Source organism: Trachypithecus francoisi, unplaced genomic scaffold (assembly GCF_009764315.1).
Source record: "Trachypithecus francoisi isolate TF-2019V2 unplaced genomic scaffold, Tfra_2.0 Lachesis_group13, whole genome shotgun sequence".
Taxonomy (NCBI): Eukaryota; Metazoa; Chordata; class Mammalia; order Primates; family Cercopithecidae; genus Trachypithecus; species Trachypithecus francoisi.
Genome location: NW_022681458.1, coordinates 50,421,222 through 50,446,999, shown reverse-complemented (window position 1 = coordinate 50,446,999; position 25,778 = coordinate 50,421,222). Strand labels below are relative to the sequence as shown.

The 25,778-nt window shown below is 43.0% G+C and overlaps 1 protein-coding gene and 1 long non-coding RNA gene across 7 annotated transcripts in view; one reads left to right on the top strand and one right to left on the bottom strand.

Moving 5' to 3' along the window:
- The window catches only part of LOC117094710, a 55,058-nt gene extending 36,108 nt beyond the window's left edge, over positions 1–18,950 (bottom strand). For 2 of the 3 annotated variants that reach the window (XR_004441654.1, XR_004441656.1), the window contains exons 1-2: positions 17,750–18,190; positions 16,383–16,840 (exon numbers count right to left, since the gene is read on the bottom strand). This is a non-coding gene — a long non-coding RNA (uncharacterized LOC117094710). Of the gene's footprint in view, positions 1–16,382; positions 16,841–17,749; positions 18,191–18,671 lie in introns of those variants that run through there. The other variant, XR_004441655.1, reaches the window with a different exon arrangement.
- The window catches only part of MYO1B (myosin IB), a 183,437-nt gene continuing 175,802 nt past the window's right edge, over positions 18,144–25,778 (top strand). For 3 of the 4 annotated variants that reach the window (XM_033230810.1, XM_033230808.1, XM_033230809.1), the window contains exon 1: positions 18,167–18,383. The gene's annotated coding sequence lies outside the window, so the exon portion shown is untranslated. Of the gene's footprint in view, positions 18,384–25,778 lie in introns of all 4 variants that reach the window. The other variant, XM_033230805.1, reaches the window with a different exon arrangement.

The following is a 25,778-nucleotide window of genomic DNA, read 5'->3' as shown; positions in this document are numbered from 1 at the left end:
AACCTTCAACATCTGAAGCACTCAATTAAAAAAATGAGATTTAGAATAGGACCACTGCACTGGGGGAAAAAAAAACTGTCAGGATAATAAACACATTTTTTATGCTTCTGTTGAAAAACACTCATTTAGGTGTATTAGGCTTTAGTTATACTTGGCCATACCTGCTATCAGAATAATCAGGCAATTTAAAGTGAATTGGTTTCCTTGAGAACAATGGATTTATGATTGGTTCTGTAGAACAGTGATGATCATACAGTTCTCCTGACTTTCCTCTCCCCTTCTCCCCACCCTTTATCACCACTCTCCTCCTTTAAACTGCCTTATATAGTTTAGTGAAAAAACAAAGTCTGGAGTCCACATCTTAATAAGCTTAGCCAATCTTATTCTCAGAAATTCTACTTCATTTGTGGTTCTGTTAAAAGGATGCTGTGTTCCTCTAATCTTCTATGTTAAAGTGTAATAATTTGCTTTTGATATATAAGGTTTCTCTACCATGCAGAAGGAGGAAGCTTAAGTTTGGCTTCATCTATTCCCTGTGGTCCTGGTTAGGCATGCCCTTTGGGTGTTATATATGTATGTTGAGGGAAGTTCCTGACCAAGGGATTGCTTGAAACACTCTGAAGAGATTTATAATTAATTTTAACATTGTACCACATATTGGAGGACGTAGGACATACCTTTTTTTTTTTTTTTGAAAGATCTCACTCTTTCATCCAGGCTGGAGTGCAGTGGCACCATCTCAGCTCACTGCAACCTCCACCACCCCAAGATGATTAAAATCAGATGCCTAAAATCTGACTTTAGGCATTAGATTTTAAATGTCTGTGCTGTTGAACTGGAATTCACACTTAGGAGTCAGATGTTTGGATGTTATTGCACAGCCTGTGTTGAACCTATTTTGCAAGTGGATCCATTGTTGCATGTGTGAACCATTGTTACTGCTCCTATTAACCAGTGTGACCAGATTCTGAAGAACATGGGTATGGGATGGAGCCAATTTGGCAGCACTTGGGGATGGATTACTCCTTGTCACTCTCCTGGGCAGGATCATGCAGTCGATGATAGCAGAAAAGCCAGGTAGCTGTAGAAGAGCAATGCTAGGTGGTCCGGTTCCATGCCAGGCAGGTGGAAGAAATGCTATTGGAGCACCCTGGGGTACAATTCCAGGCCACACAGCATAGGCGTGGCAGGCCAGGGAACACCAAGAGCAACAGACTTCTCCATTAGAAGGGAGGTGGCTCTTGTGAAAGAAATGTGTCTGTTTGTCTGTAAATTAATAATCAGGACAGAATGTCAGGTGTTATAATCAAAAGCTGTGTCTCAAATTAAAGAAAGGCCTTCACACAATGTAGAAAGAAGACCTTTGATACTCACTAAAATGCATTGTTAACATGGCCCCTAGAATAAAATATCTCTGCCAGCACAGTGGCTCATGCCTGTAATCCCAGCACTTTGGGAGGCCGAGGCAGGTGGATGACCTGAGGTCAGGATTTCGAGACCAGCCTGGCCAATATGGTGAGACCCCATCTCTACTAAAAATACAAAAAAATTAGCCAGGCATGGTGGCAGGCACCTGAAATGCTATCTACTCAGGAGGCTGAGGCAGGAGAAACGCTTGAACCTGGGAAGCAGAGGTTGCAGTGAGCCGAGATGGCATCACTGCACTCCAGACTCGGGTGAGAGAGTGAGACTCTGTCTCAAAACAAAACAAAACACAACAAAACAAAAGAATAAAATGTCTATACGCTCTGAAGAGATCTAAAATTAATTTTAACATTGCACCAAATATTGGAGGACATAGGACGTATTCACCTTTTTAAAAAATTTTTTTGAGACAGGGTCTCACTTGTTTGCCCAGGCTGGAGTGCAGTGGCACCATCTCAGCTCACTGCAACCTCTGCTACCCCGGCTCAAGTTATCCTTCCACCTCAGCTCCGCAAGTAGCTAAGACCAAAGATGCTCACCATCACGCCTGGCTAATGTTTGTATATTTTGTAGAGATGGTGTTTCATCATGTTCCCCAGGCTGGTCTCGAGCTCCTGAGCTCAAGCGATGTGCCCACCTCAGCCTCCCAAAGTGCTGGGATTACACCATGCCTGGCCATATTCACCTTTTAACTGCGTATTCCTCTCATTTTTTTTTTTTTAAATTCCAGGGTTCTGTGATATAGTAGTTATCTAATGCTTGTCTGGATGGTTCTGTCTCAGGGTCACTCATGAGCCTGCATTTGAGCCCTGAACTGGGGATACAGTCATTTGAACATCTGTCTGAATGCTTCTGAGATGGCTCATTTAAAACGGCTGCTGGCAGGAGGCCTCGATTCATACCACATGAACGTCTCCAAGGGTTGCCTTAGTGTCCTCACAACATGACGTCTGGTTTTTCCCAGAACAAGTGATCCAAAGAGCCAGAAGCCACCATGTGTTTTATCACTAATCATGAAGACACACACACACACCACCACTTCTGTCATATTTTAGAAATGAATCAGTAGGCTAGCCCACACTTAAGTGGTGGGTGGGAATTAGGTTCTATCTTTTGGAGGACGAACTGTTGAAGAATTTGTGGACACATTTTAAAATCTCCACATATAGTATTCATCTAGAACGTCAGGAAATGTGGTGTAGTCAAGACTGGGTACAAGAATTATGATACCCAGAGCAAAATGAAAATGCAGGACCCCTCTTTAAGAGTTTCCAGACAGTGGCCGGGCGCGGTGGCTCAAGCCTGTAATCCCAGCACTTTGGGAGGCTGAGACGGGCGGATCACGAGGTCGGGAGATCAAGACCATCCTGGCTAACATGGTGAAACCCCGTCTCTACTAAAAATACAAAAAACTAGCCGGGCGAGGTGGCGGGCGCCTGTAGTCCCAGCTACTCCGGAGGCTGAGGCAGGAGAATGGCGTAAACCCGGGAGGTGGAGCTTGCAGTGAGCTGAAATCCGGCCACTGCACTCCAGCCCGGGCGACAGAGCAAGACTCCGTCTCAAAAAAAAAAAAAAAAAAAAAAAAAAAAAAAAAAAAAAAAAAAAAAAAAAAAAGAGTTTCCAGACAGTGATAACAGAGCATTAATCCAAGTGTGGGTCCTCTGAGGCATTGGGCCCTGTGCTATGGCCCAGGTCCCACCCCATGAAGCCAGCTCTAGCTATAGTGGTTAAGTGCATGAGCTTTGAAATTATGAGTTTGAGTCCCAGCATACAAATTTGAGTCCCACTGCATACAGATTATGTAACTCTTGGGGAAATTAATCCAGCTGAAATTCAACTTCCATTTCTCTAAAAGGGGTATGATTAATTTACCTATCACTTCGGATTCTTGTGAGCATTAAATCAAGTCAGTATTGGCCTGGCTTATTATTGTAGGCATTTGATAACTTGTCGATATTATAATGATTACCTTTAAGGAGCTTTAGTGGTAGAGAAGAAAAAAGGACTGAACTGATAACTAGGATTGGTGATTTAGTGGATTATCATAAACTCCTTAAAGTGGGAATAGCACCTTACGCTTTCTGCAGTACCAACATCTCTTTGACTTAGCATGGATTCCTGCATTCAGGAGTTTGAAAAACATGGCCTGTAAGCTACAACAAGAATGGCTAAGAAGATGTATTTCAGAAATGGCACGTTTTCAGCATTCTAAAAGGTAGGACCAAATTCGGATTTTAAGAAAATCCACGTAAGAAGATCAGTATTTCATTGGTTGTTGTAATACTAGGCATTTATCAGCACATTAGAAATGGTTGCCATGAACTACTTTCTATTAATAACTCGGATGAGACTGAATATTACATGGGAAATTTCTCATAGCAGTATTCTCTTTGGTTGGCTCAAACAACAAAAACAAAAACTATTCCTGGATGAGGTCTTCATATTAGCAGAATGATTTCATGAAACACTTTATAGCTTCAGACAGGCCTCTGCTTCCTTTCTTACACAGCTGAGCATGGCTCAGTAAAAGCCAACAACAATCCTCTGGCGTTTATACAAACTCCTCAGCCACAGCTCAGGTGTGCCAGGGCGGGCGCTCTAGCAATCCCACTTTGAAGATTCTATTTCAAACCAGATAACTGTCCTTTTAAAAGTTGACTGTTTTCATAAGGACTTTCTTCTACTAAGCTCTTAACCAAAGCATATTGCTGGGCCAAGACATCTTTACTCATCTGAAAAAATCCCACGCACCAGCCCATGAAGTAGAGTCCATGGAATCCAGGAAGTGTAGTACTGGGCTTTGAATTACTACTGACCTGCTGGGAGAGTTAATGCAGGTTCCAGAGGTGCCACACCTGCCTCTTCTGAAAAGATGATATCATCAAAGACTTGAGTAAGGAAAGTAGGCAGAGGTGCGGGTTATTTATCTGGATGAGCAGACAAACAGGAAACATTAAGAAATATAGCAAGAGTTGGGTTCTTTTCACAAACACATTAACATCAAAAAAATAAAGCCAACTATAAGTGTGATTAGAGTTTTTTTTTCTTAACTCTAGGCGGCGTTGTGTTCTTAGCAATAGTCTTTTTCTCAAAGAACTTTATTTATTCCCCAATCCAAAATTAGTTCCTTAATTTGAAACAGCCATAAACAAACATTACTAAAGAAATCCCTTGGGCTCTTTTCTCCCACACCCTATCCCCCCACACATGTTTTCTGCTGCTTTGTTTGTTCTCAGTTCTTCTTCCCTTTGTGCTGAACAGAAGGGCCTGCAGTGATTTGGCTTTCTGAAATCCCTTCATAAGTTTCTTGAAAGATATTTAAATTCCATTTTGACAGGAGAGAATTAAATTCACATTAATTTTCATCAATAATGAATTCAATCTAAACAAACTTCAGTAACATCAAAGTATGGATTTTAGTTCTCTACTGGTTAAAAAGGTTGCTCGCAGCTCTCTAACTCTTTTATTGGCCTACTGTAGCCTACTGCTGTTCCGGGAGGATGAATGAAGCCTCTAATCAGAGCAGCTGTCCCAGCAACCTTGGAGAGAGATTCCCTCGCACCTCTTCCTCCACTACTTCTCTCTTCATTTTCTTCATTTCCAATCTTTGCCAACCCCCCTTTTCCTCCGTACCTTTCTTCATTTCACCTCCATTTCCCACTCCATATCAATGAAGAATTCCATAACGATTTGGCTTTCCTCTTCAAACCCATCCCAACATTATCTTCAAAAAAGGGAATGTGCTGGTGATGTCCCTGGTTGCTCTGGCCTTTCCTCTGCTCTGCTGTCTATCACAGGGGATTGCATCTTCCAGTTCCCTGGCCCTCTGGCTTCCACATAGGCTGAACTGAAGGAAGGCATAAGCAGAAGAGTGGAGGGTGGGAAGAGGGAGGAAGCCAGGGAATTTCACCTCCTCTCTGTTTTGATGCTGTCTCTGGCAGTGGCTGCTTCTCTATGATTTTAGCTGCTGGCCAACAGCCCCTCCCTTCAGTCTCAGCATCTGTCAGGAATGCTCCCCACTGTGCTTCTGACTTCTCCTATCTTCCAGGCTTTGGTAACACCATCTTCTCCCTGAGTTTCTCCAGCCCTAGGGGAGTTAGTGGCTTCTGACTGCTGTTATTCTTTTGGTTATCCCACTGCTTAATTCCTGGGTTCTGCTTCTTCCATCACAGGTATGACAAGTTCCTGGCCAGGCATGGTGGTCCATGCCTGTAACCCCAGCAATCTGGGAAGCCACGGCGGGAGGATTGCTCAAGCCCAAGAGTTTGAGACCAACCTACTGACCAAGTGAGACTCGTCTCTAAAAAAAAAACTAAAAAATTATCCAGGTGCGATGGCACACATCTGTAGTCCCAGCTACTTGGGAGGCTGAGATGGAAGGATTGCTTGGGCCAAGGAGGTTGAGGCTGCAGTGGGCTGTGATTGTGCCATTGCACTCCAGCCTAGGCAACACAGCGAGACCCTGTTTCAAAACCAAACCAAACCAAACTAAAAACACCAAAAAACAAGTTCCTGTATTAAATTCCTCATGTTTGAGACACCTACAGTGGTTTCTGTTTTCTTAATTGGGCCCTGACCAAAATAGGGGGTCCAAGATTACAACATCTCAGATAACAGTTCTCTAGAGCAGAACATTGGACAGTATTACTTTATTCTATGCTCCTTGGAGTTCTTATACACATGATAAGCCACAAAAACAAACAGCTATTAAAATTCAATGCCCAAGGTAAGTTTGGGGTGAGGTGAGATGAGAAAGACTAAGGAAGCAGATGGAGCATTGTTTCCTCTGTGCACCTGGGGCATCTGTGGTTTTCACTCTCCCAGACATGGAACAGAGGATTTTCTGACTTTGCCTTGCTGATATGGACTTTACAGCAAGATGTTTCATGAGATTTGCAAGTCACTTTCCCTTTCATTCCCATCTGAGCGGGCACATCCTGTCTGCTTCGCACCACTGCCTCTGTCCTCCAGTAATGTGTTTTTCATCATCACATGTGTAATAATTTTGAATCTCACCTGATAGCAGCATCCCCTGGCTTATAAATGTGGGAAATATTTGCTATGGAGGAGTGATTTGTAGCACTTTGTGAGTCAAAGGCCTTTGGGAGAATCTAAGGGATGGTCAAAATCCTTTCCGCAGAGAAAAATGCACACATACCATGATTGTGAGTGAGCCTGTGTACATGTATGTATGTTCATGAGGTGCATGCACACGCAACGACACACACTTTGGCATAAAGCTTGTCAATCCCAGATTCAGAACCCCACCCCTACCATGTATGGTCCTTGGCCATATATTATTCTTCTGTCCACATTCAGGATGCCCTAGGTAGTGCCTATTATGTAACTATAGTTTCATAAATAACTTAATTTCTTCCAGTTTACCTCCTTTTAAGTGATGAATTAAACTTCAAAACATGGAGTCTGTCAGACACTATTTTTGTGTCAGATACTTTGCACTCACCCTAAGGAAGATAGTTCCATGTTTTACTTGTGTAAAAAGATGTCTCTATAGTGATATTAAAGGATTCTGTATGTGAAACTGTAATTTCCTCCTGCTGTTTTAAGATATTCCCCTTTCTTACTGGCACCACATGAGATAAAATTCGGTGACTGGGGCAGAGATTTATGAAGTGTTATTGTTGAATATATGTGTATGTTGCTTTCCTGTGGTGAAAGACCCGTAACCCAAAACTTCCATTTTGGGATTGATTTGGGGCCTAGTGTAACATGTACGCTGTAATAAGTCACGGCAGATGCTGTCGATTTACTTCCTGCTGTCCCATGTGGGTTCCAGGGTGGATAATTTTGCTCATTCTTTTGGCCTTTGCTGTGGCTTGTCAAAAACTGGACTCATGTTCGTAACTCTGAGAAGTGCTCAGCTGTGAAATAAGCACTGAAAAGGTGAAAAGCAATTGATCCTGAGTCATTGTGATCATTCAATCCTATGTAAGCAAGAAATAAGTATTTAAAGTGTCCCAATAAATCTTCTCTTTGAGCTTAAGCATTTAGAAATTTAGAATACTTATAGATTGACTTGTGAAGGAAGATTAGGAAAAATATATGTATTGGCTCTGAAATAGAGATATAAGTTATTATGAAACATTAGTGATAAGTTGAGTGGGGTCAGCCTAGTGCATCTGTTTCTGCAGAAGTGGGAATTCTTTAGCATCAAGGTATGAGAGTGTATAGCAGAAGTACAGGAGATATCAATTCAACCACTGTCTAGAAATAAAATATCTGCTTTATTTAAACATCGTAGCTATTATATTTTTGCGTTTTACAACTATTACACAAAAATTATTGGGGTTTGCTATAGGAAGATGGGGTAATCTTTCAAAGTGCATGATAACAGCTAAGAAGGAGCCATGAAAGAAGATACTGGAAACACTTGGTATTCATTCATTCATGCACGCATGCATACAGGCATGCATACAACAAGCATTACTGAGTTCCCACTATATTCCAGGACTTACGTTAAACACGGCATTGGAAAATAAATAGACATGATTCTGCCCTCAAGTTTGTCTCAGTGTAGTGAAAGAGACTGATAATTGAATAGGCAGTTTGATCATCGTGTGATATACTCCATGATAGAGGCAACAGAATTTTATTGGAGCACTGAATAAGTGCTCTTTTCTTGTTTGGGGGATCAGGAGACCTTTTCAGAGGAGGTAACGTTTTCTGTCTCAACTAAAAACACACACACACACACAAATTAGCTGGGCATGGCGGTACACTCCTGTAATCCCAGTTACTCAGGAGGCTGAGGCAGGAGAATCGCATGAACCCCAGAGGCGGAGGTTGCAGTGAGCCGAGATCATGCCACTGCACTCCAGCCTGGGTGACAGAGCGAGACTCCGTCTCAAAAGAAAAAGAAAAAGAAAAAGAAAAAGAAGGCAGTAGGATGCCACGTGTCAGAGGAGTCAAATGCTACAAGGACCCAAAACTCCCTTTAAGATGTGGCAACTGGTGGGGCACGGTGGCTCACACCTGTAATCCCAGCAGTTTGGGAGGCTGAGGTGGGAGGATCACTTGAGCCCAGGAGTCTGAGACCAGGCTGGGCATAGGGAGACCTCCTCCCTAAAAAAATAAAATAAAATTAGTCACCAGGTATGGTGGCATGTGCCTGTGGTCCCAGCTACTTGGGAAGCTGAGGCGGGAGGATAACTTGATTCCGGGGTTGCACCACTGCACTCCATTCTTGGTGACAGAGTGAGACCTCATCTCAAGAAAAAAAGAAAAAAGAAAAAGATGTGGCAATTGACAGAGCACTGCAGACCTTGGCAAGATCAGTTTTAATGTACTCATAAGAGCAAAGAACTGGAGTGTGAAAGGGAAGTGAGATAGACAGAAACCACATACTAAACTTTAAAAAACTTGACTGGTGGGTAGAGAGCTGTTAAGATCCAGGCTTCTTTTTCAATAAACATAAAAAATTCACTTTGTTACCTCTAAATTCTGATCAGATAGAGCCCCCTTCTCCCAGAAGATTACAGCTTAAATTTCTGGATACTTCCACCTACCAAACTGATTTCTTAAAACTCTGCTTATTTTATTATAAAAGCAATCTTTTTTTCAAAAATATATTTATCATATAGTATATTACAAAACATCATCCAATACTTAAGACTTTGATATGCCCTCCACACACTAAGGTTACTAATGAAGATAGAGTTCACCTGGACATCTCAGTGCTAGGGGTAGGAGGGGGTATAATCTTTAAGTTACAAAATTTATTTCAAAAGCAAAAAGTTATGGATAAACTATTGAACAGAAACCAGGTAGAACTATGTTGGTTGCAATAGCAACTAGGTTAGGAAACAGCTAGTTTGGAGTTTGAAGATTTCATATGTATTAGTTTGGGCTGCTATAATGAAAATACCATAGGTGGGGTGACTTACACAATGTTTATTTCTCATGGTTTTGGAGACTGGGACTGTTTATTTCTCATGGTTTTGGAGACTGGGAAGTCCAAGATGAAGTCATTGACAGATCTGGTGACCGGTGAGGGCTTGCTTCCTGGTTGATAGGCAGTCACCCTCTTGCTGTATCCTCACATGGCTGAGAGAGTGAACACTGGTCTTTCTCTTCTTAAAAGGAAACTACTTCCATAATGGGGGTTCTACCTAATCACCTCCCAAAATCCTACCTTCTAATACCATCCCATTGGGGGTTAGTGTTTCAACATATGAATTTTGAGAGGACATAAACACGCAGTCCATAATACCATATATAAGTCATCACATATATGTATTGGGCCAGCCATTTTTGAAGGCTCTAGCAGATACATGTACCACCCCCTCCCCCATCTCTATCAGCTCTACCTAAAATCTTGACTTTATTCTTTCTTTTGCATTAAGGCAAGCTCATCAAACTGGCCCAAGGATCTTGGATGCATCGCCCTTGGCAGATTGTGTTTCTTCTTTGAAATTCTTCTTTAAAGTGGCCCTCACTGCCAACCACCAAGCCTGCAATGGGGAGACTTCCCTCAGCACTCCTACCCATGCCTCCCACCCTGTCTACTACCTTGGACACATGACATTATGATATGGAAAGAAGAATCTCTTCTGGAAAAGAGTGCAATAAAGAAATCCAAGGACCCTGTACTCAAAGCAAATGTTCTCCACGGGTGATTAGTATAAACCCTCATTCAGCATGATTTGGTTATCAGATTTGCCAGTCTCTAACATGACCTAATGGGAAAAGATCACCAAGTACTGAAATGTTCTGATGGAAGAATATTGGAAAACCACTCAAGCAATATTTATCTATTTATGTTTTCAGTTGGGCCAATTCAGAAAAACAACAAAAATTTGCAGGCCACATATTTTGTCCAAGATGAAAATAGCTTTATTATTTTTTCCCGATTATAAAAATAATACATATTTATTATTACAAAACTTGAAAGTTATTTGTATGAAAAGAAGTAAATATAGCTTGAAATCTGAAAGTCCATAGCGGGCCACAGTTTAAAAGGCAATTCAAGTAGTTTCTTTAATATTTTACTTGATTGGCTAGAAAAATATTGATGAGTGACTTTTAGTCACTAAATTTTTGAATATTTGAAATTCGATATTTAAATGTCTGGAAAAGAGGAAAAGCTGTTTTCTAATCTTTGACTCAGAATTGAAATCCTGGATTGTGCTGTAGCCCTTGAGCCCTAGGTTGCACATTACTGATTTAAAAACACTTGGAACAACACATAAGGGGTCAAGGGGGCTGGTGAGGCCTGGGGGAGCCTGGAAACAGCATCAGGGCCCTCGCTGCCTTGGGACTGGAGGGACGTTACAAAGGAAGAGGCAGTATATCCGAGGAGACAAAGACCTGAAGCTAGACCCTATCTTCTAGGAGGTCAAAGACCCTTACCATCATGTTTACCATCCTGTTGTAGTGACAGGGCTAGCACAGGATTAAATAGATACTCAGTAAATACTTCTTGATGTAGGACAAATTTCATCTACTTCACTCTGTGGCCCTGGGGTAGTAGTGCCTGATCACAAGTCACTAGAATGGAAGGAGTCCTCAGGGTTGAGACTGTTATATGTCTGATAATCTAGAACGATTACAACCCCCATCAAAGTTACCCAGTGGGACTAAAAGTACCAAGGAGCTTATGTACCAAAAATAAAGAGCTTCTTCTTCCCCTGCCCAGGGTAAACCTTCAGGGTGATAGCTGCTTTTGACTGATAAAGATTTATAAAGCAAACTATAAAATTATAAAACATGATTTTCAATTTAATGCAACTGTGGACGTGAAGAAACATGCAGGTTTTTGAAGGAACCCCTCAGAGAGTAGATAAGAGTTTTGAGGAGACTAGGAACGAAGGACTTTTTGAAGCAATTTATAGACCCAATGCCCCTGAGGGGAAAATGTTTGGGGCCCATGAGCTGTGTCAAGATTATCTCAGGTCCAGACTCAAGATCTATGGGAACTTTGTAGCATTCCCAGTCACTGAGAGGGGCCTTGGGGGCATATGAGGTTGGGGCCTGGCAAGAGGGCCCCTAAGAGTGTAAGACAAGCTTCTGCTCCCTGCTCTTACTCATATTGGCACGAATGGGTTTCAGGAAAAATACCCATAGTGTAGCATGTGTCTAATGGGAAGGACTATGCAAGTATCTTTATTTAGTAAAGGCCATGCTTGTCCTGGGGAGGTGGGTTGCTTGCCAACACCCTGACTTCCATGGTCTGATTCTTCCTCTGCATGAGATGGGCTGTGCTTTTGGTGCTACTCTCTATAAAGTTTTTCCAGCTTTATTCAAAGCTTAAGAAGAGCATTCCTACGAATCCATCAGCAAGAACTGCTTTTGTCCTACCTTGCACTCTGGAAAGTCTTTAACAAGATATCTGAAATTCTTGGCTGATATTATAGGCTAACTTGATTTACCTAACATAATAACTCATGAAGTTAGTTCATCAATCTAACACTACTGAATACTTTCTATGTTCCTAGGCTCTGAGGACACAATAGTGAACCAAACTCCAACTTCATGGAGCTTCTCATATTGTACAGATGTCAATGTAGCTGAAATAATGGGCAATTAACCTTTTGCTTATATTTCTAATTTAAATTTTGGTTTACTCCGTCAATGGCCCCTAAACCTAGAGTTATGCCATTTTGGTTGTTAATACAATAGGATATTTTTGAGTTATCACAATTACCTTTCTCTATCAGCATTTTCATATGCTAACACCTGTGATGAATGTATGTGCCAGATCAAATATATGGATTTAGTTTTAGGGACTGAAGCAGAAACAGACTATTACATCATATATTTGCTAAATTACTTTTCATTTGGTATAGGCGGCCAGTATTTTTTTTCTTTGCCATAATATTTGCTTTTCCTTGCAGTACTCCTAGGGTCTCCCCAGCAACGAGATGACAGCTCCTGAGTTATCATTAGAAAAATGAAAATGATTTTTTAAAAAGATTGGGAAAAAGTATAGCCATTTTTCAGATTGATTTATTGTTTCACAGCTAGGTTTTGCCATCATAGTCCTAACTGGCTGTAACATGAGAAGAAATAAACGAGACAATTATTTTACTAGTTGAAATGACAGAATGCTAAATTATAAAATGTCAGGGGAAAAAATTTAGGCAATTTAAATTTCCTGGCTATGGGTCTATAATGTATTTGAGGCTCAGAGTACTCTGAGCTGTGGAGAAATGCATTTTGTGGAGAAAAAATTATACTTTTTCACTGCCTGATTTTAGTGCTCGAATTACATTTTTTTTTTAAAAAAAATAAAGAATTGTTCTTGATTTTCAAATAGTCTAGTACAGTACCTACAAGGGAGCCTATTTGTGAGCTTTTCAAATTCCTCTTTTTATCCTCAAATAGCTTTAGTAAATTTTCTCCCTGCCTGGGATAAGTTCCATTGGTCTTTTTACCTTCAAATATTCTTGATGTCATTTATCTATAGTTTGTTAAATACTTAGAACAAGAGTTGTGTTTTTACCGCTGAGTCTTGGAGGCTGACAATGCTATAGAAACTTTTTTTTTTTTGGTAATACTTAATCTGAATTTCAAATAATACTTTAAACATGAAGCTCTTATTTTTAAAGCACTCTTTAAATATATTTTAAAAGATTTTCTTTTGTATGAAGCTATTTAAGAAATAGCTAACTCAGTGCTTACTGCATTTAGAGGACTATCCTAAACTAAGAGACACATACTAAAGAAATAATACAGTACACTTGACCCTTGAACAACTTGGGGATTAGGGATGCTGACCCTCCATGCAGTCAAAAATTCACGTATAACTTAACTACTAATAGCCTACTGTTGACATATTAGCCTTACTGATAACGTAAATGGTCTATTAACACATATTTTATATTGTATCATATATTGTATTCTTACAAAAAAAGTAAGTTAGAGAAAAAGGAAATGTTATTAAGAAAATCATAAGAAAGAGAAAATAGATTTGCTATTCATTAAGTGGAAAGTCTTCATCCTCATCCTCTTCACGTTGAGTAGGCTGAGGAGGAGGAAAAGGAGGAGTGGGTCTTGTTGTCCCAGGGGTGGCAGAAGAGGAAGAGCTGGAAGAGGTGGAAAGGAGGCAGGAGAGGAAGCCACACTCAGTGTAAGTTGCCTGCCTCAGCTTCATCATCTCTAAAATGGGATTATGATATAACCTAACTCGTTGGGCTGCTGTGCGGCTTCAAAGAGTTAACACATATGTAGAGCATTTAGAATATTTCCTAGGACAGTCAGCTCTTTAAGACTGATCTTATCTCAGTCCTGGTGTTTTCAAACTGATTGACTAGTTTTATCTATAGGCCTACTATCTAGTTGGAGAAGTCAAACATCCAGAAGAGGATACATAAAAAGATTTCATGACCTGGGGCAAATTAATAGGTACTGAGAGGATGTGGCATTCAGATGCTACCATAGTAAAGAAAGCAGAATTGAATTCAAGATGATGGTTAGGAATAGGTGAAAACTGAATTTAGTTTGAAAGGATAAGTAATGGCTGGGAATAGTGACCCACACCTGTGATCCTAGTGCTTTGGGAGGGCGAGGCAGGAGGATCACTTGAGGCTGGAGCTCAAGGCCAGCCCGGGCAACCATAGTAGGACTCCCATCTCTACAAAAAATACAAAGAAATTAGTTGAGTATGGTAACATGCACCCGTAGTCCTGGCTGCTTGGGAGGCTGAGGCAGGAGGATTGTGGAGAGGATTGTTTGAGTTCAAGGTTACAGTGAGCTATGATTGTGCCACTGCACTCCAGCCTGGGTGACAGAACGAGATCCTGTCTTTATTTAACAACAAAAAAAAAAAAAAGATAAGTAAAGCAGGTGAAAACTGTTTGGGTGGGTATGTGAGACAGAAAATACAGCAAAAACAAAGACCGAGAATTTTAAAGACAGAGAGTCTTTAACACATGATGTAAAGTAACTAAGGACAGACAGTATGAGTCTCTGGCCAAAACTGTAAACTTAGTTGAACAAAGACAGAGCCAGTGAGAAAAGTCTAAAAGTATGACTTCTAGTCCACTTTTCTGTTTGCTACATCAAAATGAGGCAGAGGCAGGTCATACAGTTCTTTCATCAGTCTTCTTCTCAATGTTGAACTCCTTTTAATTTTCTTGAAAGGGCTCAAGTAAAACCAACTAAGAAAAAATAAGTCTTGGCCGGGCGCGGTGGCTCAAGCCTGTAATCCCAGCACTTTGGGAGGCCAAGACGGGTGGATCACGAGGTCAGGAGATCGAGACCATCCTGGCTAACACGGTGAAACCCCGTCTCTACTAAAAACACAAAAAAACTAGCCGGGCGAGGTGGCGGGCGCCTGTAGTCCCAGCTACTCGGGAGGCTGAGGCAGGAGAATGGCGTAAACCCGGAAGGCGGAGCTTGCAGTGAGCTGAGATCCGGCCACTGCACTCCAGTCCGGGCGACAGAGCGAGACTCCGCCTCAAAAAAAAAAAAAAAAAAAATAAGTCTTACATGCCTAGTGGTAATTCTCTTCCTGGGACACACTGAGATATGCTTTTAATTCTACATTTTCCACAAGGATGGCAAGATTTCAACTGAATGAATTTAAATTGTTGCATGTTTCCATTGAGGCAAAGCACACTTCTTGTATTCTTTTACTGTATTCTTATAATTTGATAATTTATGTTTTTCACCCTAAATCTCAAGAGTTTTCTACTTTTTATTTCTTTCTGTTTCCTCCAAATAGATTGAGGAGAAAGTAAAAAATGCCTTTGTAATTAATGGATTTTTTATCTATTCTTTGTTTTTTTTTTTTTTTTTTGAGGTGGAGTCTTGCTTTGTCACCCAGGCTGGAGTACAGTGGCGTGACCTTGGCTCACTGCAACCTCCGCCTCCTGGGTTCAAGTGATTCTTCTGCCTCAGCCTCCCGAGTAGCTAGTACTACAGGAGCGTGCCACCACGCCTGGCTAATTTGTGTATGGTTAGTAGAGATGGGGTTTCACCATATTGGCCAGGCTGGTCTCAAACTCCTGACCTTGTGATCTGCCTGCCACAGCCTCCCAAAGTGCTGGGATTACAGGTGTGAGCCACTGAGCCCAGCCCGTTACCTATTCTTGACAATTGTGAGAATAACTTTAATCTGCTTTTTATAATTTCAAAAGTTGCTGATTGATTGGTTTTTGAAAAAAATGGCCAGGAAGGTAAAAGTGTTTTAAAACCTCATGGTATGTCTTCAGAAGCTTGGGTTTTGAGATTTATGAAAACTAGGTAAACAGTATTTTTAAAAGAGAGGCACGGTTTTTCTCTAGAAATATTTTTAGCTAATAACTTGGTTCATTTTCTTAGTGTTTATTAGGATGTGTTCTACAGTTTCTATTATTTTCTTTTTTGAACTTGCTAAAAGCAGAAAGTCTTAATTGTCCCCACCATGCTAGGTCCATCTAGAGGCAGAACTGTTCTGACGTAATTGTGTCCTACCCCTTTCTTGAGTTAGGAGTTTCAACACTTTCGTTCTAGCAGCTAGCTCTTTCAATAGACCTACTCAGCACACAGTTGCCTCAAACCTACTTTTTCTAAAATCTGGCCACATCCCAAGATCAAAAGTTTATAGAATTTCCCCACTCTTCAATTTGTTTACATCTTATATTCATGAACCTGCCATCTACATTTCCGCTATTTTTGAAAAGCTGAACTGAACAGTAGAGGTCAGAAGTTCCATGAACTGTCAAACTGCTATAAGCAGTTACTTCAGAACCTAAACTCAGACAAGCAAAATGGAGCAGTGAGTCTAACATACGTCACCAGGTAGCAGGTTCATATGTTGTCTGTTGTGAAGGCTGGGATCTCCAGGGTTTTCATTATGCTAGGTTATCAAGGTCTGAGGTAGTGTGCTTGATAGTTTATGGTGAAGACTATAGAGTCAGATTGTCTAGGTTCAAATTCCAGCTCTGCCATTGTTCTAGGTGTCTACTGCTATGCAACCACCACCCGGATGACAATCTTTTATTATTATCACTTACGTTTCCGGGGCCTGACTTGGCTCAGCTAGGTTTTCTCTCTAGGTCTCTCAGACAGCGTGGTCAGTCAGTGACTGTGGCTGGAGTTCTTTCAAAAGCTTGCCAACTCACATGCCTGGTATAAGTTGTACTGGCAGTAGACTGGGTCCTCAGCTGGCACCATCAGCCCAAGCACCTACACATGGCCTTCCCTGTGGCTTGAGCTTCCTCACAATATGGCAGCTGGGTTCCAAGGGTGAGTGTCCCAAGGGAGAGCCAGGTGAAAATTTTGTCTCCTTTTATGACCTAGGTTTGGAAGTCACATAGCATCACATCTGCTGTATTCTATTTGTTACAATAAAATCACTAAGTCCAGACCATATTCAAAAGGAGGGCAATTAATATCCACTCTCTAATGGGAGTCTTCAAACCACCATAGCCATGTATTCCCTGAAGACCTCTCTGTCCTTGGCTTTGCTGGTCTGTAAAACAAGGATAATGAGAGAAACTTACCTCACAAAGTTTTTGTGAGAATTAAACAAAGAACAGTCCCTGGTACCCAGCATGTGTTAGTTTAGGACATTATTGCACCACCTGTACATCTGAAGTGATGCTGATGGTGACATCTAATGATGGGACAGTTCCCAGCAGATACAGTCTGTGAAGGTCCCACCTTTCCAAACTCTACTAGTGGCATTTAACAAATCCCAGCGCCTGTGGTTCTTATGCCAGTGGGAACAGTTACTATATATGGTCTGATTTCTTTAGCTCACCTCACTTTAGTGACAGTTTCCAGATACAGGTCAGTCCATTTAAACCTGTCCCATTTATGGCAATTTATTTCATTACAGGATAAAGTAGTTAGAACCATGAGTAATAATTACTGTGTCTACAGTGCTTTTAACACCTCACTCAAGTAATCCTCACCTCACCCAGTGAGTAAGTTTGAATGCGCACCCTTCCCTGTGCGGAGATGAAGAAACCAGGACCTGGATCAAGAGGATTGTTCTAAATTCTCCAATGAGGCAATAGGGCTTGAGTGAGAAGGTGTGTGGGGGGGGTGTCCCGATTCTCTGGCCCCTACATGCCTGTATAATATACCTCATCACTGATCATTACTCAAGGCCAGTTAATACACTCTATTCAAATATGTATGGATATTTCAAATTTCTTTTAAACTACCTCTCATTTATCTATAACATAAAGAATTGGCCAGTAGGTATTACCCACAATGTGAGATCAAGTAATTTAAAAGATACTAAAAGCCTTGTAAATGAAGAAACACCACACCATTCAGTATTCTTTTTTCTTTTTCTGTTAAATTAATATTTTCTGATATTCTTGGCATCCAAACATTTTCATCTTGGGGAAGAGGAAAAATTGAGACTTACTTCCACTCTTTGCCGGAACGTGCCCCCAGGCTGGCTTCGAGTTGTCAAACGTTGTATTTCTCATTTTATGTCAGTAAGTCTGGAAGAAAAAAGGTAGAAAGACTGCCTTCCGTGGGGGCCGCGACGGTCGCCCCTCCTTCCCTCAAGCCTCGTCCCATCCAGGCTCGTCCCGGGTGGGGAGGGTCGGGCCGCAAACACGCAAGGCGCGGAGGCCGCCACGACGCTCACCGGGGGGCGCTGTGAAGCCGGCACCGGGCGGCCGGAGGTGAGTCGGCTCGGAGGCGGTGGCTCCTGTTCCTGCCCGCGCGCCGAGGGGCGAATCCCAGGCAGCGAGGTCGTCGCCCCCGCCCCTCGGCCGGCCCCTCCGCCAGCGGGCTAGAGGGGAGTGGCCGGGCTCCTCCCGCCGCCGCTGAGCACTCCGCAGCCGGGTGCGCACGGGAGTCTCAACCGCGGCGCGTGGCGGCAGTGCCGGAGCGCGGGGCGCGCAGTCGGCCAGCAGCCGCGGGACAGCCTTGGCCGAACAGCCGCGTCGGGAGCCCCGCAGCCCCGGGCTGGGCCCGCGTCCCGGAGCGCCACCGGAGAGCGAGGACGACGTGGAGGCGGAGTGGCGCCCGGCGAGGTAGCGCCAGGCAAGGTAGCGCGAGCGCTTTCTCTCTCCCCTGTCCTTCTCGCTGCGTCCGGCCGCGGCTCCCGAGGCGCACGCCCCGCGCCTTTGTGCCCTCGGTCCCTGGCCCCGTCGCCCCCTGCGGGCGGGGGTCAGCGGGTTCTGCCGCTGTCTCGGGGGAGGCGGCGCTGCGGCGGGAACCGCGCACGCTGTAGGTCGCGGAGGGTGGTCGTGACTCCGCAGTGGCGTCGGGGGTGGCGGGAGGGAAGAAGGTCTTGTAAACTAAGTTGCTCGCTCTTTGCCTCATGCCTCTCCTACCTGTGGGGAGAGTCGAATCTCGGCTGTCCTCGTGTTCACCCACAGCCCCTCCATCCCTCTGGCCCACAGCTGTTTCCTGGCTCCCTGGAAAGACACGGTGTTGCTTCCTCCGGGCAGGAAAGCGGAGGGAGAACAATGGGGCGTCCTGGGGAGTGGGGTTCAGGTGCGGTGTGCCCCGGCGGCGGCGGGGGAGGAGGGGCCCGGGACGCTGTGGGCCTCCCTGCGCGTGCAGCTGCGCTCGCCTCCTTTGTTCCGCCGCAGCGGAGGGGGTTGCCCAGGGTCTCGTTTCCTGCCCGGGATGGGATTGATTCACGGTCCCCAGAGAGGGAAGGGGAAGGGGGCGGGGCTGGAATGGAAAGCAGATTAGAGACGGGAGCTACGAAGGGTGCTGGGACCGGGAAGAGGGTTGGGGAGAGGGTTGGGAGAGGGTAATGAGAGCGCGCTGGAGAGGTAATTGCAAACACACAACATTTTGTTCAAGGGCCCTGTGAGTTTCTGGAGCTTATTTGTAGTGCTTTGTTCAGGCTTTGGCCCAACGTTTGTTGCTGCAACAAGTTGTGTGCTTCTTGAGTTTCTAGGCGCTCCCAATGTTAGATTGCTCAAAGCAACTCTTGTTAATTACAGTGAAAGAAGCCCCCCCCTTTTTTTTGAGAATTGAAAAAATGTTGCTATGAACTCTTATGGTGTGTATGTGTGTGCCTCTGGGTCTGTGTGTGTAGCTAGTGGATATTGGCTGGAGTGGGTAGGAGACATTTTATAGAATCAATTTTGACATAATTTTTTTATAGTATAATATAGTACAACAGTTTTCCAGGACTGTTTGAGGGCAGAAACCACCAGAAAATTAGACATTGCTATAAATGAATCAGACTATGTAACACAATTGAAAAACACTTTTACAGTCTGTCCCAGAAAACACACCACACACACCAGCGTTTGGGGTTTGAACTGAGGAGCCCTGGCATTCAAGTGTTCTGTGCTTTCACTCTCTGTGTGAGGATCATTTAGAGGTGGTAGAATTAAACGTAATATGTCAGACATTTGTTAAGCGACCCTTTCCTAGATTGGAATCGAGAATCCCCAAAGGATTGGCTGACCTGGGGAGGAAGCTATGGGGGATTGAATGATGTGTGTTTTTTGAATGGGGTATTCCAAGCAAAACTGTTTTGGGAGGAGGCTGACATTTCCAGGCATTCATGGTTTGTACCTATGGGACACTGGTGGAAGGATTCCCAAAGTCGGACTGAAGGTTAGAATTACTGTGGTGATAATTTAGGAGACATTCTGTTGTAGTAGTCTGGCTGCAGACAGGATTGGGAAGTGGCCCAGAGCTGCCTCTTTGACAAGCTGCGGGTCCGCCATTAAATCACCCCTTTGGCCATTTATTTTGAGATGAACCAAGTTTGAAAGCCTCTTAACCTGAGAAGGCGAATTAGGAGCTTGCTGTGGGGGAAAAAATGTCTCCTGCCCACTAAATGGTAATGGAAAAGAGCTGTGTAAGCTACTGCTGAGGGTTTGTCTTTTTCGTGGGGGATGTGGTCAAATTTTCAGGCCAGGCTGAAAAGCACTGGGACTTGTCCTCAGGAGCCATTATGATGTGAAGCTGAAGTGGGATGGTGTCCAACCGTCAAGCTGTTTGTCATTAGAACTAACACACTGCCTGGCAAAACGTTGTGCTGGGGCAGCTAACAGCTAACAGAGGGAGACTTGTTTTGTTGTTGTCTTACCATTTTGGACGTTTCACTTATGCTGTGAATTGTTTTATAAGATACAACACAATTGAATTTCTCTCAAGTACTCATTGTTCTATACATTAACAAAATGTAAAGCATCTGAACACTGCCACTACTGGAGATGGGGACAGACAGCAGAATCCTAAGTGGTTGGTCTCTGGTCTCTGGCCTCTGGGCCATTCTGGTGGATGCCTGATTGTGTGATAAGGCTGGCAACAGGCTGTACCCCCTTCCCAGGATGAATCATCACTTTGTCAAGCCTGGAGTTAAAGACTAACTTTCCCTGATCGCTGCACAGTTATGCAAAGCAAGGAGGAACGTCTGACATCATGGGGAAGAAGAGGGAGTGAGGTGGGTGGGTGGTGTTTGGCTAAGAAGGGATCTTCAGCATGTAGCATCCATGTTTTTAGCATTTGTCCTCCTTTGGGTAAGATTGTCGTCTCATCTATCTCCCTTTTACTGTTTTCAATAGCTGAACATTTGGATTTTCTTTTTTTTTTTGAGACGGAGTCGTGCTCTGTTGCCCAGGCTGGAGTGCAGTGGCACAATCTCAGCCCACTGCAAGCTCCTCCTCCCGGGTTCATGCCATTCTCCTGCCTCAGCCTTCCAAGTAGCTGGGACTACAGGCGCCCGCCACCACACCCGGCTAATTTTTTATATTTTTAGTAGAGACGGGGTTTCACTGTGTTAGCCAGGATGGTCTTGATCTCCTGACCTCGTGATCTGCCCTCCTCGGCCTCCCAAAGTGCTGGGATTACAGGCGTGAGCCACTGTGCCCGGCGCAACATTTGGATTTTAATTAGCCTAACAATAATTATAGCTATCATTTAATATGTGTTCATTACGTGCCAAGAATTTTACATACATTACTATAGTCATCATCACAACAACTTGATAAACTGGGTGTTATCTCCATTTTCCAGTGGAAACTGAGGCCTGGAGGAGTTAAGTAACTTGCCCCTTACACCATACAGAAGCTCCTAGATTTACAATGGGGTTATGTCCTGATAAACCCAGCATAAGTTGAAAATATTGTAAATTGAAAATGCATTTAATACACCTAATCTACCGAACCTTTAATGTGTCCAGAACAGTTACATTAGCCTACAGTTGGGCAAAGTCATCTGGTAACACGGTCCACTGTAAAGTATTGGTTGTTCATCCTTGTGGTTGTGTGGCTGACTGGGAGCTGCGGCTCACTGCCACTGCTCAGCATTGCGATAGGGTATCATACTGCATATGGCTAGCCCCAGGAAACATCACAATTCAAAATTCTAAGTACGATTTCCCCTGAATGCCTATCATTTTTGCACCATTGTAGAGTCAAAAAATCCTAAGTTGAACCATTTTAAATTGAAGACTGTCTGTGCTTGTGTAGCTAACTAGTAAGTGGTGGAAGTGCGATTTGGAATTCCAAAGTCCATACTCTTTAGGTATATACTGTATGCTATGATATATTTTAATAATAGGAATAACAACAGTTTGATTATCTAGTTGATTAGCCCTTGGCAGATTTCAAATTACTTTCACATCTATTATTGATTCTTCCAGAAACCACTGTGAGATAGGTTTGGAAGGCCAGGTTAGGACATTACAACTCTTAGAACTGTATTGCTAAAGAGCTGTATGTTATGGCCTGTGTGAATAAGCTGTAAGTGAATGAAACTTTATTTTTAAAAAGTTAGGCTGCCAACATTTAAAAATAAGTTCTTTTTTCCAAACATTTAAAAGTGGTAGAACAGAGTAGATCTTATATTGCATTCAAGGCTTTTATGTTTATTGAAATCCATTTTAAGCCCTTTTTATCTTACAGCCTTTAATAGAACATTGCACTTTGCTTCTTAACTGAGACCCAATGCCAGAGTGTCTTTTTAAGAAGAGAAATAAGGAGGGAAGGAATGTGCTTATAAAGAGGAAGTGGGACATCAGAATTGGAAACACTCGCAGCAGCAGGCCGTAGATTTTTCTCAGCACATGCTTTTTGTCCTGGCAGTAGCCTTTTACAGAAGACGTTCTTCCTTAGGGAAGTGTCAAGGGTCTTTCTGTACAATATCCTCTGAGATCATCAACTTTCTGAGCTCTGTGGGAACACACATTCCGCATGATTTTTGTGCTCATCCCTTCCCCACAGGGGAAGTAAACTAGTTTAGGCATCTGCATGAAAAGGGAATAGCAGTGGTGTCTGTCCTTGGGGTGACACTGACAGTGGCACTGGGCAGGAGGTACCAGACCTTGACACCAAGTACAGGAGCAGAATGGAGTTTAACACTTGGCATCGTGGATTGTTTGTGGATTCCTCAGAATGCTCCTGGGCAAATGGAAAAGTCAATATTGGGTTTTTTGTTTTGTTTTGTTTCTAAGATAAGAATTTGAAGACTGGAAGTTCTGCCTTGTTTATTTCAAGCTAGGACACCATTTGGTTCTCAAGTTTTGTGGTATAGGTGACAGTAACTTTAGTCTCCTCGGGCAATGAAATTCTCCTCCATTGGCTGTTTTAGACGTTTGCCTCTGGAGGAGAGGCAGACCCATGGTTTGCTAAACTCTAGCAGGTGACCACCTTCCAACTTACCATAAGCAGCATAGAGGAGGAAAAAGGATGTTTCCCAGCATTACACTGTTACAGCCTTTGGTAGGTCTTTGCAGTTCTCAGCCTCTTCTTCATCAGTTCATATTTTTTTTTTTTTTTTGAAATGGAGTCTTGCTCTGTTGCCCAGGCTGGAGTGCAGTGGCCGGATCTCAGCTCACTGCAAGCTCCGCCTCCCAGGTTTACGTCATTCTCCTGCCTCAGCCTCCCGAGTAGCTGGGACTACAGGCACCCGCCACCACGCCCGGCTAGTTTTTTGTATTTTTTAGTAGAGACGGGGTTTCACCGTGTTAGCCAGGATGGTCTCGATCTCCTGACCTCGTGATCCGCCCATCTCAGCCTCCCAAAGTGCTGGGATTACAGGCTTGTGCCACCGTGCCCAGCCCAGTTCATATTTTATTAAGCACACAGGTCATGCAAGGCAATGCATTAGACACATTTTAAAAGGAAGAAAGGAAATCCATTGTGCCTTCAGGGACGTTTTAGCAGGGCAGGGGGATGCATTCCAAGAGTGGATGTTGGTGAAATGAAAATGGCTATGACAGCTGTAGTGACCAAAGCCAGGGGAACACTTGCTTTGAGACAAAAGCTGGGAACAAACAGAAGCAAGAGAGTGGAAGAAAACTGAACACAGGTGCCAGCTTCTTCTCCGACTTAGGTTTTATTTCCTCCAACCTCCAATGATGTGAAAGAGTTCAGGTTCAGAACCCTGACTGAGGTCCAAAAAAATGATATATAAACTACCATTCAATGGGAAAAGGTTTGAATAAGAGTGTCTTCCTTGGTGCATGGCAGGTCCTTGGTACCTCTGCCAACTCTCTTCTCTGCACACCTGCCAGCATCCCTTCCTCATCCTGTGTTCAATGTGGCTGTCAACTAAGGCTGTTAATAGACTTCAGTCATACTTGCATTTTAAAAGGCTCTTGTGGACCAGACATGCTAAGTCTCCAACGAATGAATCATTCATATTGAGTTATATGATATAACTCATGCTACTGTTTTTTAAGTATTGGGTGCTTGCTTTGTGCTAGGCCTCATGCTGGGTACTTTCTGTAGGTTGATTTCCTTCTCATCACTGTCCTTGAGTAGGAGATATTTGTAGATGAGGAAATTGAGTCACTAGCCCAGAGATCAAGCCTCAGAGACCACTTGCTTCCCAGAACAACAAAGTGCCACCAGGTAGGGTGTACTGTGTAGCTTTGAATGAGTACTGTGAAGCTTTGGGCAAATACTTTGATTCTTTGGGTGAGTACGTTGATGCTTTGGTCACTTTTAAGGAGTTTGTTTTAAGAGTTAGAGGGAGAGCCCACCTATTGTCCCTCTCCTTCCTGGCTTGTTTCCTTTGTCACCTGGAGTCAGGGTTCCTGCAGGTGTCCTTGGCTGGTCCAAAGCTAGGAGAATTGATTGAACTGCTTCTCAGTTTGTCCTTTTCTGAGTGTTTTGGCTTCTCAGTCCTGTATCATTCTCCTTCCTCACCTGAGGGAGACAAGATTCAGCCTGCTAGCGAGAGACTGAATAGCCGGTCCCTTTTCTTACCCCCTCACTGGCCATGCCTTTATCCTCAGGAGTAGATTGTTATCTGGGAGTTTCAGGGAGTTTGACTGATCTCTGGTCTCCAGTCTGCCTGCGAGCAGCATGCCACAGGGCATCCAGTCTTGGAGCTCAGATCTTTGATGTGTGAGAATGAAGCGGTGTGGATGCCGTTGCAGAGCTGGGTTTCGGGAAGAGAGTTGGTGTGGAATTTGTACTCTCCCAAGATAGGCAGTTTTAGAAATAGCAGAAAAGTAAAAATTGACATTCTTCTTTTGCTTATCAGATAAGCACCTGATAAGTTTCTGAAAACGCAAGGGGCCTGTCTTGCCTTGATAACTTAAGAGAGGCTTAAGAGGAAACCAAATCTCTGCCTTCTGGGGACTTTCAGTCCAATTCTTCCTGGACTCAAAATGCTTTAAGATTGCACAGATGGCTTAATTTTCTTGTGTTAAAATGAAAATGTAGTAATGTAGTTCAGAATGGTACATTACAAGTTTTTAAATTTGTTTAAAAAAAGAATGCAATGTCTTTAAAGATTTTTTAGAAAATTGAATTGAAAGGACAGTGGAACAGATTATTAGTTATTGACGTTATAGTATGTATACACGTCATTTGCCTACTTAATTTTCACTGGTTACATGAAAGCATTTTCACACTGCAACCACAACAACAAAGCTCCTCCAAAATACACAAAGAACCTTAATTGCAAGATTCCTGGTGTTGCCACTTACGTTTTCCAGTGTACACCTTCCCTCTCCTCCATCATTGCTGCTTTGCTTTAAATTTTATGTTAGATCCTGAGTGCTATTTGTGATGTTCAGATTGCAAATATACTAGCTTCCTAACTGATCATTTTTTCCCTTCAAAGTACGTCAGAGTGATTGGTCACTATTTTATTCATTTTAGACCCATAGTCTAAATGCTTTAAGGAAAAGCTTAATTTTCATAGACATTGGGCCTATGCCATTTTGAGTGGCTTGTTATTTTTGTGATCCTCATATAATCTGCTAATAGTCATAATAGGTAGATCACAGTTTTGAGCTACCCCTGATATAGTGAGCTACTTACGAAAAAGTTCTCACTTGCCTGAAATTTTCAAACTGTTGAGAGCTATTCATAAAAATATATGAACTGCCACATTGGTCAGGTTCAGGGCTTATTTGCCGTAGTATTCTGCAGGTATTCTGTGACATTCAGGGAGGAAAACAGAGTTAGACTCCTGATGTCAGCTTTATAAAGGTTCATAGATGTCTCTTG